General features: G+C 35.7%; 1 protein-coding gene across 1 annotated transcript in view; it reads left to right on the top strand.

Moving 5' to 3' along the window:
• Positions 1–15,200, top strand: part of LOC150085192 (ATP-dependent RNA helicase DDX19A-like) — a 51,048-nt gene that overhangs the window by 6,772 nt on the left and 29,076 nt on the right. The window lies entirely within an intron of this gene.

Below are 15,200 nucleotides of genomic sequence, written 5' to 3' on the forward strand. Positions count from 1 at the left end.
GGAGGTGAACTGCCAAAACCTTTGGTATTGGTCTGAGAAGAACCTGCACTGGTTTGACCCACCCCTACAAAAAGTAGGATGCTGATCATGCAGTGGTTTGGTGTGAGTTGTTCATGGTTCCACATCATTATCCAGGGAAATGAATATTCAGCCAATCTCTCACTGTGTGGCTGTAATGGCTGGAATGCCATCTTACTGAAACTGCAAAAAACTTTCCTCTCTGTGTTATTGAAGTGGAACCTATCATGCAGTTACCTGAAGGTAATGGTGTACACCGAGAATATTCAGTGTTATGCATCCCCAGCAGTCTACCATCCATGATACTCTCAAATCAGCCCTGCAGTCTTTAGCTGTATCCTTCTGGTGTGACGCCTTCATAGCCAGGTGGGTAGGAGCAGCAGTGCGTAGCACACGCTTCTTGATTAGACCGGGGTTCAAGCCCATGAGCCACCAAATATAGAGGATGCGGAAAGGTCAGGGAATGACCACCGCATATCCCCAGAGCAATATGGTCTTAGTTGCTAATGTTCCTAAAAACCAAATAACAATAACATCCTTCTAGTGTGGGAGACATGTTCTATCAGAATGTATGGTGGACATATTGAACAAGCTTTGTTGATCACTGGTTTTTCTGTGTACTTAGAAGAGATGAGAAGTTTTGACATGTGCACACATGTTGTTGTTGTTTTTTTTTTTTGATTTGGTAGTTGTTGGCGCATCGGCTTCTGTGGCCATATTGCACCTCCCAAGGTTTTTGCAGTACTTTGATCCAAGCCCGAGGCGGGAATCGAACCCGCGACGTTGTTGTTGTTATTTGGTTTTTAGGAGCATTAGCAACTTAAGGCCATATTGCTCCGGGAATATGCGGTGGTCATCCCCTGACCTTTCCACATCCTCCGTATTTGGTGGTGATGGGCTCGAACCCCGGTCTAATCAAGAAAGCGTGTGCTGCGCACTGCTGCTCCTTCCCACCTGGCTACGGAGGCGCCACGTGCACACATGCCATTTAAGTAGAAAAGCAGATGTGAAATACATATAAACTATTCATTTAAAAATAAATCAGCAGTATAACAGTGGTAAATATGCAGTAGGTGTTGAAATTATCTGTTTAAAAAATTGAATTAATAAATTTAGGATAGAAGAAACCATCCATTTTCCTTGACTACTCTAATAATTTAATAGGTAGAAAAGGCAAGAACTAGATATTATAGAAATACCAAATTTCCCCCCATGTTATTATAGAAATAACATGGGGGAAACTAACACAAATAAGATAGTTTATGATAAGAGAATATGAATAGAAGATACTGAAATTGCCTTCAATTTCGTCTTCTATCTGTTTGACTGGTATTTAAATATACTGCATAGAATACACAACAAAATCAATCTGGTTCAGTCAATTAGACATCCTAGAATATGTAGGAGCAAGGAAATCCTCATTCAAATTCTTAAAACCTTTAGAAATAAATTGCAGAATAACAGCATTCATCATAACTTCATCATATTTATATTCATTTTTGCACTTTTAATTTGAATGTATTATAGATACATTTGATTTAAAAATAAATGGATCTTTATTTTATATAAATATATATTTTTTTAAGCCTGTCAGGTCTTTTATATATTGTCTGTTTGTATACCATGTTTATTATTTATTCTAATTTATTATTATTATTTTTATTTTTTTTTCAATAGGGGCTATAGTATTTTGGGTGCTTTAGTGCTTATATTACATATTATTTCTTCAAGGGTCACTTTATTTGCCATATTCTTTGGCAGGCTCATATACTTTCACTTTATGTGGCCTGCAGAACATCAGGCTCATATACTTTCACTTTATGTGGCCTGCAGAACATCTATGATCATTGTCACATAGTATGTAAGTATTGTAATTTCATGCATACATTATAATATCTGCTGCCTCCGTAGCCAGGTGGGTAGGAGCAGCAGTGCGTAGCACTTGCTTCTTGATTAGACCCGGGTTCGAGCACGTGACCACCAAATAAGGATGCGGAAAGGTCAGGGAATGACCACCGCATATCCCCGGAACAATATGGCCTTAGTTGCTAATGCTCCTAAAAACCAAACAATCAACCAACAATATAATATCAAAATATGTAAAAAAAAACAAAACAAAAAAAAAGACAATAGTATTAGCATTAGAAATGGTGAAATATTAGTAGTTATACTCTAGAAAGGATAGATGAATGACTACTCATATTTAACCACTTCTAATGCTACCACAAATTTTTATATTGTTCTTGTCAGAATATTTGGAAATATACTATTAGCTCCTCTGAGTAATTATCATTTGTAGATTTTTGAAAAGCTGACTGGTAATATGTTTACATTTTTGTTTTTTGTGTACTTTTATTTTACACATTAAACATTTGTTTTCCATGGCAGATCAGTCAGTAAAACACATTGCCTTCTGCCACTCACTTGGAGAGATCCGGGGGTCAATTATTGATGACTAGAGGATTTATTAATATCTTTATTGCAGGCAGTGAATGGTTACATTGATTGCTTGATGCAATAATACCCATAACAGCGACAATGCTAGGGGCTAGGAGTTATTCCTAAAGTCCTCATTCGAGGGCGTGGATATCTGATCTTAGATGAAGGGGTAGGATTTCCCCCCCCCCATGAATTATTCCAGGTTTTTTTCTAGCCAGCAAAACATTCATATTAGCCTATGAACACACTTCTACAGAAATATATATGGTATGAATAATAAGTAATAATCTCATTTTTAATAAAATGAGAATTATTATTCATATGCTATGAGAGTAATAATCCTTATTTTATGCTTTCTTCTTCAACATGCTTTACATTATCTAATTCTTCCTCTTTTTTTTTTCCCTCCACTTCCTAAACTTTTAGGGCAATCCAAGATATTAGTGTCTTCAATCCTATAATATACTAATTTATCTTTTTCATTCTGAATTTTTTTCCAAGTCACTTAAACACCTGCTGCATGCTAGTTCCTGTCATACTGATGGTATAACCTTATTTACTTTTAAATGCTTGCATAGCTAGGTAAACTATGCTAACACAGTTTATTTATTTATTTACATTTTTTATCTAAATGATAGGCTATATGAACTCTGCCTTTATTGCTGGTGTGTAGTCTGGTAATGTGTTGCTTAACAATTTTTTGCCATTATTCCTTAAACTTCATTAATTTTTCCTCTATTCCTTATCCTTAATTTTAATTAGTTTTTGAGAGAGAGAGAGAGGTAGAGGGGGAGAATAAAAAAAAAAGCAAGATTATTAGAAAGGAAAATTCTGTTTAATTCTAATTAAGTTGAATTTTCCTTTTTATATTATTACAGTTAATTCTAATAATATAAAAACGTTATGGATGGATTTAACAATTTTGAATGAAATATAGGATATGGAAATCACATCTTATAGTGCAATGCAACTTAAAGAATATAAAGAAGAAATTTTTATTTGAAAAATACATTAGAGAAAGAGTGCAGTTTTGAGTACATAGGCAGAAACCTATAAGATGCTAGAATAGTGGGAAAGATAAAGCATAGGAAACAAAAGTACAGAATATTAATCAATGCAAAATTATAAGTTATAATTAAAATAAATTAGTTATGACTTGTATTAATACACGTAGGACGGTTAAGATTTATGCAAGAAGGCAAAAATAAAGAAAAATATAAAATAAGATTTTGTATTATCTAACAAATAGGGATATATTAAACATTAGTGTATATTATTATCCCTTTTATTTCTTTGTGGTATTAATATACACTATTATAATACATCCCCATCCATTAGGCTTTGTCAAATCTTATTTTATAGTTTTATAATGCTTTTATAACAAATTCTGTAAGCTTTGCACACAATATTTGACATTTTTTTTCCATAGTTCTACATAGATCAGCTACGCAAAGACTAATGTGACTGAACATTTGCCCCTATCATTTATTGATTTTCTGTAAGGAAAGCCAACCATAGGGGAAATGTTCCATTGAGAACAAAAGGTAAATCATGGCCATTCTTTTTATTAATTATTTTAGAGGGAATAGCATACCCTTTTTTTTTTTGTCAATTAAGATCTGTAATCTGTCAATCAAACTGTAAGTGGTCACTTTTCAGTTTTTGATTCATCCAGATGTTTAAAAAATCCATCATTAATAGATATTTTGTATTAACGGTTTTTTTTTTAAATTTATCATTTGATTGTTATGGTTGTTATATGATTGAGCCGAATTACCATTACAAAATTTGCTTATGTAAATCATTTATCAATATTCAAAATATATTCATTACGTTGACTGCTGCACTGTGCTTTCTGATTGGTTGCTAGCAACCACTAAGCTTCCTGATGAACCTTCCCTTTGGTTCATCCCACAGCGCCAGTTCTGCTTACCAAAAGTGGCCCACTGGGCACTCACATCCTTTCGTCCGGGCTTCGAGTCAAGCAAGCCGGACTTCTCACCCATTTAAAGTTTGAGAATAGGTTGAGGTCGTTTCGGCCCCAAGGCCTCTAATCATTCGCTTTACCGGATGAGACTGATTCCCTATTGCATAGGGAATATTGCTCATATTTCATAGGTATGCTGAATAATAATGATGGAGTGCTTTAAGAAATTCTTGAATGGAAAGTGCCAAGTGTAAGGAGCATTGTCATGATGCAAGCACTAATTCCAGCCCACTTTTCCAGCCTTTTTCTCTGAACAGCATTATACAATGCTGTATAACTGTTTTTCAGTATTCCTGGCTCAGTGCTTGACCATGTGACACAAATTAATAATAAGCAATGATGTGTGTCAGAAAATACATTAAGCACGATCTTCACATTTGATTGCGATTGTCTTTTTTTTTTTTTTTTTTTTTTTTTGGGATTTTGCAAAGACAGTATTTTCATTGAGAAGACAAGAATTTTTTTTGAATCATAGCGTACACCCACAGAAAAAAATATTGTGGATCAGCAGCACTTGACAAAGATCCTGACATGTGAGAACTTTCCATTCTCTGTGATCATCAGTGACTATGCAGTGATATTAACTTCACTGAAATGTATCTTATTCCCAAATCTTTTTCTAAATTGATTGACATGTCCCACAATAAATACAGACTTTATTAGCAACTTTGCGGCCAATCGTTCTTGATCAAGTCACAAACAGGAGCAATTAAATCGTTGGTTTTTGAAGCTGAAGGGTGGCTAGAGTGAGAATCATCTTCAACAGACAAGGCTCTCTTTAAACTTTGAAAACCACTGAAAAGTCTTTGAATGATTCACCATCTTCTCTGAAAACTGTTTTTATCATTTTGTGGGTCTGTTGCACTTTCCCTAATTTGAAATAATTTAATGCAGATTTGCAGCTTTTTAAAATATTTTGTCACATTTGTCACATTTCCTGTGACAAAACACGTGAAATGCCTTCTATTCAATATACACTATTCAGAGATAATAAATGTCTGGATATGTTACCAAACATGTTTCAATAAGTCAACGTGCGGCAATTTCAAAATCCTAGTACTCTTTGATGAAACCACATACAGCAAAAGAAAACCAAACTCAGGGATGAAGTTTGTCTTTTAAGACTTTTTGGAATACTATATTAGAATAATCTCATTGCTACATACTTTTTATGTCATCCCTACCCATTACTAGAAGCAATTCCAGTAGGTTGTTGCAACATTTTTCTTTCTTTGTGACTGAAAACCTCTATAGGTCTGTAAAGATATGGAATTCAGAATACTATGGTAGACCCAAGAAGACAAAGAGGCAGTTTTTTTAAGGGGAAAAAAAAAAAAAAAGTTTGACTAAAATTAAATCTTTATTAAAATATGAAAGAAAGTGAAAGAGGCAAAAAAAACTTTTGGGAAGTTTTTTTTGAAAAAGACAGAGAAAAACAAAACAGAAAAGGATATTTTAGAAATATGAAATAAATACTTTGAATTTCTAAACAAAGGAGTTATAGAAATCATTGAAGAAGAGAAAAGATTGATATGGAGGAAATTGTGGATGCTGTCTCTTTTGAGATATAAAAGGATCATGGAAAATAGCAAGTATGTAAATGATAAATCTAAATGAAACTAGACCAAGTATAAAAAGCTGGAGGGAAAATAGTGGCAGTGGTTACAACTTATCAAGAAGCCATTTATCAAAAGACAATTTCCAGAAAACTGAAGCAAAGCCAGTACTACAGCCACTCTCCAACTTACGTAAGGGTTTCATTCCATGGAACTCTACGTAAGTCGAATTTTATGTAAGTCGGAATTTCCCTAAATTCCCTTTTATGAAATTCCGAAATTTCAGTGCATATAGCTGCAAGTGCTGCTTATGCAGCACTTGCAGCTATATGCACTGAAACTGATTGAAGCAAAAAAGAAATGTTCAACGAACATGTAAATAGAATTATTTAGCATTAGCATTAGCAGAGGCATACGATGCAAGAAAGCAAGCTTATTCAGCATCAGCCTAAAAAAAAACAAAAAAAAAGAAAAAAACCACCACTCCCATTTCACCCCTCCATTCGTTCAAAATACCTGTCCAGCTGAGCCTTAAATTTATTTACGCTATCAACTTCAACAACAAATGATGGAAGTCCGTTCCACCAACCAACTACCCGCTGGCTAAAGGCAAATTTCCTCACATCTTTCCGACATCTGTCCTTCCTCAATTTGAATTTATGCCCTCTCAGGTGATTATTCTGAGCAAGAGGAAGAATCCCATCGGCATTGAGCATGCTCAAACCATTCAAGGCCTTATACACCTCTATCAGATAACCTTGCCGGTGCCTAGTCTCCAGACTCTGTAATTTGCAAAACTTCAGTCTTTCTTCATAAGAGCAACCTTTTGTTCCATTCACTAATCTTGTTGCCCTTCTCTGTACTCATTCCAGCAACTCAACATCTTTCTTGAAATGAGGCCTCCAGACCTGTATACAGTATTCAAGGTGTGGCCTGACCATTGCCTTATACAAGGGAATAATCACCTCCCTATCCCTGCTAGAAAAATTCATGTATATCATTGACAAAACACCATGAGCTACTCTTGCAGCTCGTCTGCACTGCTCAGAGAACTTCATATCTGCCTGCACAATTACACCCAGGTCCTTTTCATTTTCTACCTCTGTCAGTGTAGTACTGCAGAGTTGATACATTGCTCTGGGATTACTGTTTCCCATATGTAGTACTTTACATTTGTCAATGTTAAACTTCATTTTCCACCTCTCAGCCCATCTGCTCAACCTTTCCAGATCCTGTTGCAGCAGCATAGCATCAGTAGTGTCCTTAACAACCCTGCCAACCTTTGTATCGTCTGCAAACTTGGACATTAAGCTTGATATACCATCATCAATATCATTTATAAATAGAGAAAACAACAACGGACCCAGCACTGAACCCCGAGGAACTTCACTAATAACATTAGTCCATGTTGAGCAGTGTCCATTGATTACCACTCTCTGTCTTCTGCCACTCAACCATCCCTTTATCCATAGCAGCAATTTGCCTCCAATGCCACACTGTTCCAATTTGTGCAGCAGTCTTCCATGTGCAACAGTATCAAAAGCCTTTCTAAGATCCAAATATATAATATCAAAGTTATTCCCTGCATCTAGTTCTTTTGTGACTACATCATAGTATCCAATCAAATTGGTCAGGCAAGACCTGCCCTTAACAAAACCATGCTGTGTCTGAGCTATAACTGAATTCTTGTCTAGATGATCCTGCAGTGCTTCTTTAACCAGTGCCTCCATTAATTTTCCCACAACAGAAGTTAAGCTAACAGGTCTATAATTACTTGTGTCAGCCTTTGATCCGCCTTTGTGAATTGGGGTTACATTTGCACATCTCTAGTCTATGGGTACCTTCTCTGAGTCCAAAGAACTTCTCATAATTATGGCTAGGGGTTTGCTTACTTCCTTTGCTGCCTCCTTTAATATAACTGGATAGATCCCATCCACCCCATTTATTCAATCTCATGCACAGGAAAAATTACAAAAGTGTACAAAATTTTAAAAATTTCAAAATTATAAAATTACAAAAAGAGAGAGAAGACAGGCATAACATCAGCAAGTTTTACCTTTCGAGCATCGTTGCCGGTATTAACTCTCCAGCCGATAAGCACACCACTGTGGAAGTTGAGGGCTGTGGAGATTTACAAGGGGTGTTTTTCAACATCACAATTTTTCTGTAGCTGAGAATCGACACTGGCGACTTCACTGCATACTTTGTTTTGGAAACCAGCGCAAAGCTTGAACCTATTAAACCACCAGTTGCTGGCCACAAACTTGGCTTGGGGGTTTGCCGTACTTATCCTTAATATCTTCATAAATACTTCTTGCTTTTGCTTGAATGGCCATTGGACTCAGAGGCACTTGCTTCTGAATCTGATTTTCCATCCATATTATTAATAGCTTTTCCATCTTTGATATAGCACCTGAATGCTGTTTTGTGATCACTGATGATTTTAAATGTGTTGATCCTTTAACATGTTCTTTTATACACACACTGTCCATTAAAATAGTATTTACTATTGAAGCAGCGAGACCTAATTCCATGCAGTAGATGACAAACTTTGTCCTGCTTCATACTTCTTAATTAATCATCTTCATTTCTAAATCAGTTTTGTTTTGTTTCCTAACACTGCCAGAACTTGCACTTTCTGTTGGTCCCTTTCCTTTCACCATTGTAATAAGTAAATAGAAATGAAGAGAAGATGCTGAAAATTTATATATGTTTTTTATATGATTAGAGAATTCACCATAATACCGTAATGTAAGAACCCACAGAATTCCAGTTATCGGTATTATCACAAATGCAATAAGATTGAGTTTACTACCCATTTATAATAGAAAAGCCCAATAAACCAGGAAGTACAAATTGTTTTTATTCTTTTATGGTAGTGATCACCAGAAATGTGCTTTAGAAAAATATCACAAAAGCATTCAAAATCGATTCTTATAATGGAACATATGGTAACAATGAAAGTGTAGTGCAAATTCCATTACAAAAATGACCTTTTAGAGAGATAAATAGTATAGTTATATAGTGAAAATTTCAACTTCCAAGGTCTTGGAATGAATTACCAAAAAAAAAAAAAAAAAAAAAACAGTGTTATTCAGTTATTGGGTTCACATTATATTTTCACAATATTCCTATTGCACAATTCCTGTGCAAATTTATTCCTATGGAATGCAAAATACGTTTCCACAATTTTTTTTTAAGTTTGGACCTGTCGGCAAAAACTTACATAAAGTCAAATTTCCATAAGTTGAAATGTAAGCCAGGGAGTGCCTGTATATAAAAATAGAAAGATTAATGTAGAAATTACATAGGAATTTCACTATTTAGCCTACCAGATAAAATATATATAAATGTTTTATAAAAGGTTTAGAAATATTGTTGGGTGTTAACTGCAGGACTGGTTTTAGGTAAAATGGGAAATGGCAGGATCAATTACAACAAATTGCATAAAGTTAATGGTAACTTAACAAAAACATCTGTTTAGGATGTTTTTTAATCATGGAATAAAGATATGACAAAGTACCTAAGAAACCTGCTCTTTAAAATTTTAGAAAAATTAGCGGGAATAAAAAGGTTGTATAAAAATAGTAAATCTGTCATGAATATTGAAGGAAGCATTGGAATGTGGTTTAAGGTTAAATTTGGAATGAGACAGGACTGCACATTATTGCTTGCCACTTTTTTATAGAATTTGCATAAACCATTTAATAAAAATGTTATGTTACTGATAAAGCTTCGTGTCAGAATTCAAAAATTAGATCATTGTATGCTGGTGATTTTGTGCTATTAAATGGTAGCTTGCTTGAACTTCAAAAATCTCTGATTAAATTACATAAATTGTAGGAATATAGTATTTTGTTATGTTTGTGTTTTTACTCCAAACAAATGGGGAGAGAGAGAGAGAGAGAGAGAGAGAGAGAGAGAGAGCGAGCGTGCGCGCGCGCGCAAGCATGTGTGCAATGTAGCATTTCATTGTTTTGTTACATCAAACAAAAATAATAAAAGTTGAGAGAGGTGGAAGAAAAATTCAGTGTAGACTAAATAATCAAAACTACTTTTGTGTGTAGATAGGAACAGTCTGTAATGAAGATGGAAGATCAGACACCAAAATAAACAGTAGAGTAACAGTAAAACAGTGTTGGAAGCCAGCTAAATAAATTTGGAGTAAAATAAAAATTAGCCAAAAGATAAACTTAACTTTTTATAACATAATTTTTAGTGTGTTTAGCCTATGGAACTATAGGTAACAAATAAAGGATTTTATCAAAAATTTGAATCTTCAGAATTTAGTTTCAAGAAAAAATAAATGAAACTAACAGATGGAAAGTAATGGCAAGACCATATTACAGAATTACAAAATTAGAAACATGTAATTCCTAATGTCTCATCAGAAGCAAATGAAGCAATCTTGTATGGGCATGTAGAAGGATGAAAAATGAAATAAAATGAATGGTAATAAGCCTAGAGACAGATTAAGAAAAAGGCAGATCCTCTTTCTTCCAATGCTTAATGAGACTCAAGAATTACAGTAATGACAATTACAAGTAATGACAGTATGCTGCTGCAACAGTATCTGGAAAAGTTGGGTAAATGGGTTCAGAAGTGGCAACTGAAGTTTAACATTGACAAATGCAAAGTGCTGCATATGGGTAGCAGTAACAACAGAGAAACCAAGTCACAAAGGAGGTTAGACAGGCAAAGGCAGATTACAAGAAATCTTTGGCAAAGGATGCAAAGAAAAAAGCAAAGAGTTCTTTACTTATGTAAACTATAGAAGGAAAGGGATGAATCAGATTGGACCACTTAACATAATGAGTTGACTATTGATGATCATGCTCAGGTAGCTGATAAACTGAATGAGTTATTCAATGAGGAGAATGCCAGAAGTTTATTGAACTCTCACAGGGAGCTAAGTGATTTTGTAATAACTGAGAGCAAAGTGGAGGCAAAATTGTTGAAGTTAACATAAGGAAGGCACCTGGGGTGGACAGGATCTATCCAGTTATATTAAAGGAGGCAGCAAAGGAAGTAAGCAAACCCTTAGCCATAATTATGAGAGCTTCCTTGGACTCAGGGGAAGTCCCCATGGACTGGAGGTGTGCAAATGTATCACCAATTCACAAAGGAGGTTCAAAAGGTGACACAAGTAACTACAGACCTGTTAGTTTAACTTGTGTTCTGGGGAAAATAATGGAATCACTGGTTAAAGAAGCATTGCAGGATCATCTAGACAAGACTGCAGTAATAGTTAATACTTTGATATTATATACTTAGATTTCAGGAAAGCTTTTGATACTGTTGCACATGGAAGACTGCTGTACAAATTGGAGAGGTATGGCATTTCTACAATGGATAAAGGGATGGTTTAGTGGGAGACAACAGAGAATGGTAATTAATGGACACTACTCTTCGTGGACAAATGTTATTAGTGGAGTTCCCCTCGGTTCGGTGCTGGGCCCATTGTTGTTTTGTGTATTCATCAATGATATTGATGAAGGTATATCAGGATTAAAGTCCAAGTTTACAGATGATACAAAGGTTGATAGGGTTGTTAACGACAGTAAAGATAGTATATAGACAAGTTGGGCAAATGGGCTGAGAAGTGGCAACTGAAGTTTAACATTGACAAATGCAAAGTACTGCATATGGGTAGTAGCAATAACCCAAGAGAAAAGTACCAACTGTGTGGTACTACACTGAGGGAAGTGGAAAGTGAAAAAGACCTGGGGATAATTGTGCAGTCAAAAATGAAGTTTTCTGAGCAGTGCAGATGGGCTGTCAGGGCATGTCATGCAATCTTGTCAAAGATATAATAGATTAACAGTAGCTGCTGGCAGAGGTGAAAGTGATTCTTGCACTGCTTCTATTGGAATGAGCAGCAGCCTGGAAAACAAGATGCAGGGGATTTCAGAAACTGCTGGGAGTCATTGCCGTACAAGTAAACACATGGGTTGTGTCAGGGTAGATAAGAATAGGAACAGGTGCATGTATACTTGCGTATACACCAATGCTAGGAGTTTGGTATATAAATTTGATGAATTTGAGGTGTTGGTTAAAACATCAAAGGCAGATATTGTTGGGATATCAGAGACGTGGTGTTACATAGATATAAGGAATGGACAGCTGGAATTTGGGGAGTACAATGTGTACAGGAAGGATAGACAGGATAGGAAGGGAGGAGGGGGTTATGCTATTAGTTAAGAAAAATAAATTCTAAGAAGGTAAAGCCAGTCGACATCACTGGACAGTGCAGGGTTAAGTCAGTTTGGTGTGACATAATCACTGAAAAATCAAAATTGAGAGTAAGAGTGTGTTATAGGCCTAATGACTCTGATGAGTATAATAAAAAACTGTACAGGGAAATAGTGGCCCAGTGAATCAGAGAGTCTTATAATGGGGGATTTTAATTTCCTGGATATTGACTGGAATTTGTGGTTTGGTCATTCACACACTAGCAAGGTTTTTGTGGATTTATTGGGTGATTTTTTTCTACATCAGCACGTTCGGGAGGCAACTAGAGAGAGTAATACTCTTGATTTGATTATCAGTAGTGATTCTTATTAAGAACCTGCAGATAAAGGAACCACTAGGCAGTAGTGATCACAGTGTGCTGAAGTGGGATTTACTCAAAGAGTTAACTACCATCAAGGGTAAAGAGATGGGTTTTTGCTTTCGTAAAAGAGGTCTGTGACAGTATTTAAATTCTATACTGTGGGACCAACTGATGATGTTACCAATAGCAAATTCAAAATGGGAAGCATTCAAAGAATTAATCTTGGAAGCTACTAGGCTTTACATACCAACTAAGAAATATTGTTCAAGGTTTAGGCCTAAATGGATGTCAGATGAACTAATGAGACATGTGGCACAGAAGAAAAATGCATGGGATACATATAAATTCATGGGTGACATCGAAGCCTATAAGCTGGTCTGTAACCAAGTCGCAAAGGTCAGGCAGGCAGGCAAAGGAAGATTATGAGAAATCTTTGCAAAGGATGCAAAGAAAAACAGCAAAGAGTTCTTTACCTAAGTAAACTCCAGAACAGTGGTTTTCAACCAGAGTGCCCCGGCACCTTAAGGGGCCACAACAAAATTCCAGGGGTGCCACGTAATTTGACTTTAAGCTACTAAACTTATTATTTTTTTAAATTTATATTTTTATTTCATTATAAAAAGGTGTACAGTATCTTTTTAATTTTGTGGTGATCTATAATTGATCATCACTTAGTACCTCTATATAAAGAATAAAATTATTATATACTGTATACATATAATTTGTATTATGAAATGTAAATTTTTATAATTATATTATTGTAATAATTATCACACACATATATATATGCAAAGAGAGAATTGGATCTAACAGGGAAAAAATTGAGTAGGGGTGCCTCAAAATAAAATAAATTACTTAAGGGTGCCGTTATTAAAAAAAGATTGAAAATCACTACTCTAGAAGGAAGGGGATGAATCAGATGGGTCCACCAGATATTGATGGTTCAACTGTTGATGATCCTGCTCGGGTGGCTAACAAACTAAATGAGAATTTTGCATCTACAGTCACACATGAGGAGTTATTCAGGAAGGGAAATGCCAGAGGTGAAGTAAACTCTGGCAGTGAGCTAAATGATTCTGTAATAACTGAGAGGAAAGTGGAAGAGAAATTGTTGAAGATAAACATAGGAAAGGCACCTGGGGTGAATGGGATCTATCCAGTTATATTAAAGGAGGCAGCAAAGGAAGTAAGTAAACCCTTACCATAATTATGAGAGCTTCTTTGGACTAAGGGGAGGTACCCATGGACTGGAGATGTGCAAATGTGACCCCAATTCACAAAGGAGGATCAAAGGGTGACAAGTAATTATAGACCTGTTAGTTTAACTTTTGGTGCAGGGAAATTAATGAGGCACTGCAGGATCATCTAGACAAGACTTCAGTTATAGCTCAGATACAGCATGGTTTTGTTAAGGGGGAAGTCTTGTCTGACCAATTTGATTTTTTTTTTACGAAAAACCCAAACACAAGAGGTACGTATTGTACTTAGTACCATGCTTGGGTTGGAGGTTGAGAAGACGAAAGAAGTTATTTGTTGACATTAGACTTGAACTTCTGCAAACTGCAATTTTCAGGAAATACGTATGAAGGAAGGCTGTTCCAGAAAACGGCAGTTGAATAACTAAACAAGGAAGATGAAAAGTTGGTTCTGTGAGATTGAAGTTGGACAGTAAATGGATGTTGGCTGGTAGCGGCACATGTTTAGACTGTTTCGAAAGAGAAAGCAGGAATTATAGAAGCCAATTCAGAAGAACAGTGCCCATGGAAATATCTGTAGAAAAGGCATGTAGCAGAAAAAGTACATCTATGAGACAGCGAGTGGAGAGACTCTGTTAGAGATGGGTCATTAATTAACCTAACCCAACTGCCCTCTTCTGAATGGAATCTAGAAACCAGAGAAGTTTTGGGGGCACTGCCCCAGATGTGGAAAAATATTCCATGGTAGGGCGGATTTGCGATTTGTACAGAGTGAACAACTATTTGGAAGAAAAGTAATGCCGAGAGCTAAAGAGAAAACGAAGTTTTTTAGATGCAGAGGAAGCAATATTTGTAATGTGCTTGTGCCAAGAGAGATTAGAAGTCAGGATAATCCCCAAAAGAGATATATCAACTTACCTAGAAATCAGAGTGTCACCAAAGATAAGCATAGGAGCAGAAGAATCCTTTTTGCAAGATATAAGACAAGACTGAGTTTTGGAAGGATTGAAATCAACTAAGTTGTCTTTGCCCCACTGTAGAATTACCTGGAGATTGGCATTTAAAGAATTGGTAGTGGATATTCAAGAAGTTGAAGCTGATTGAGCAGAGCAAGGTTTCTCAAAATGGAAAGTGGAATGCAATGTGCTATCATTGGCAAAACTATGGATAGGATTTTCAGTCAATGGAAGGTCATTAATATACAGGAGGAAAAGATTATAAAACACAGTTAGCAAACCATACGATGAAAGCTTGTTTAGAAGACCTTTATGCCAAACACGATCGAAAGCCATTTTTTTTTTTTTTTTTTTATGAGAACCCCAAACACGAGAGGTATTAGAACCTATAGTACTTAGTACCGTGCTTGGGTTTGAGGTTAAGAAGACGAAAGAAGATATTTGTTGACATTGGACTTGAACTTCTGTAGATTGTAATTTTCAGGAAATACGTAT

This window comes from Mastigoproctus giganteus, chromosome 5, assembly GCF_048544385.1.
Source record: "Mastigoproctus giganteus isolate SK-2022 chromosome 5, ASM4854438v1, whole genome shotgun sequence".
In the NCBI taxonomy this organism is placed as follows: domain Eukaryota; kingdom Metazoa; phylum Arthropoda; class Arachnida; order Uropygi; family Thelyphonidae; genus Mastigoproctus; species Mastigoproctus giganteus.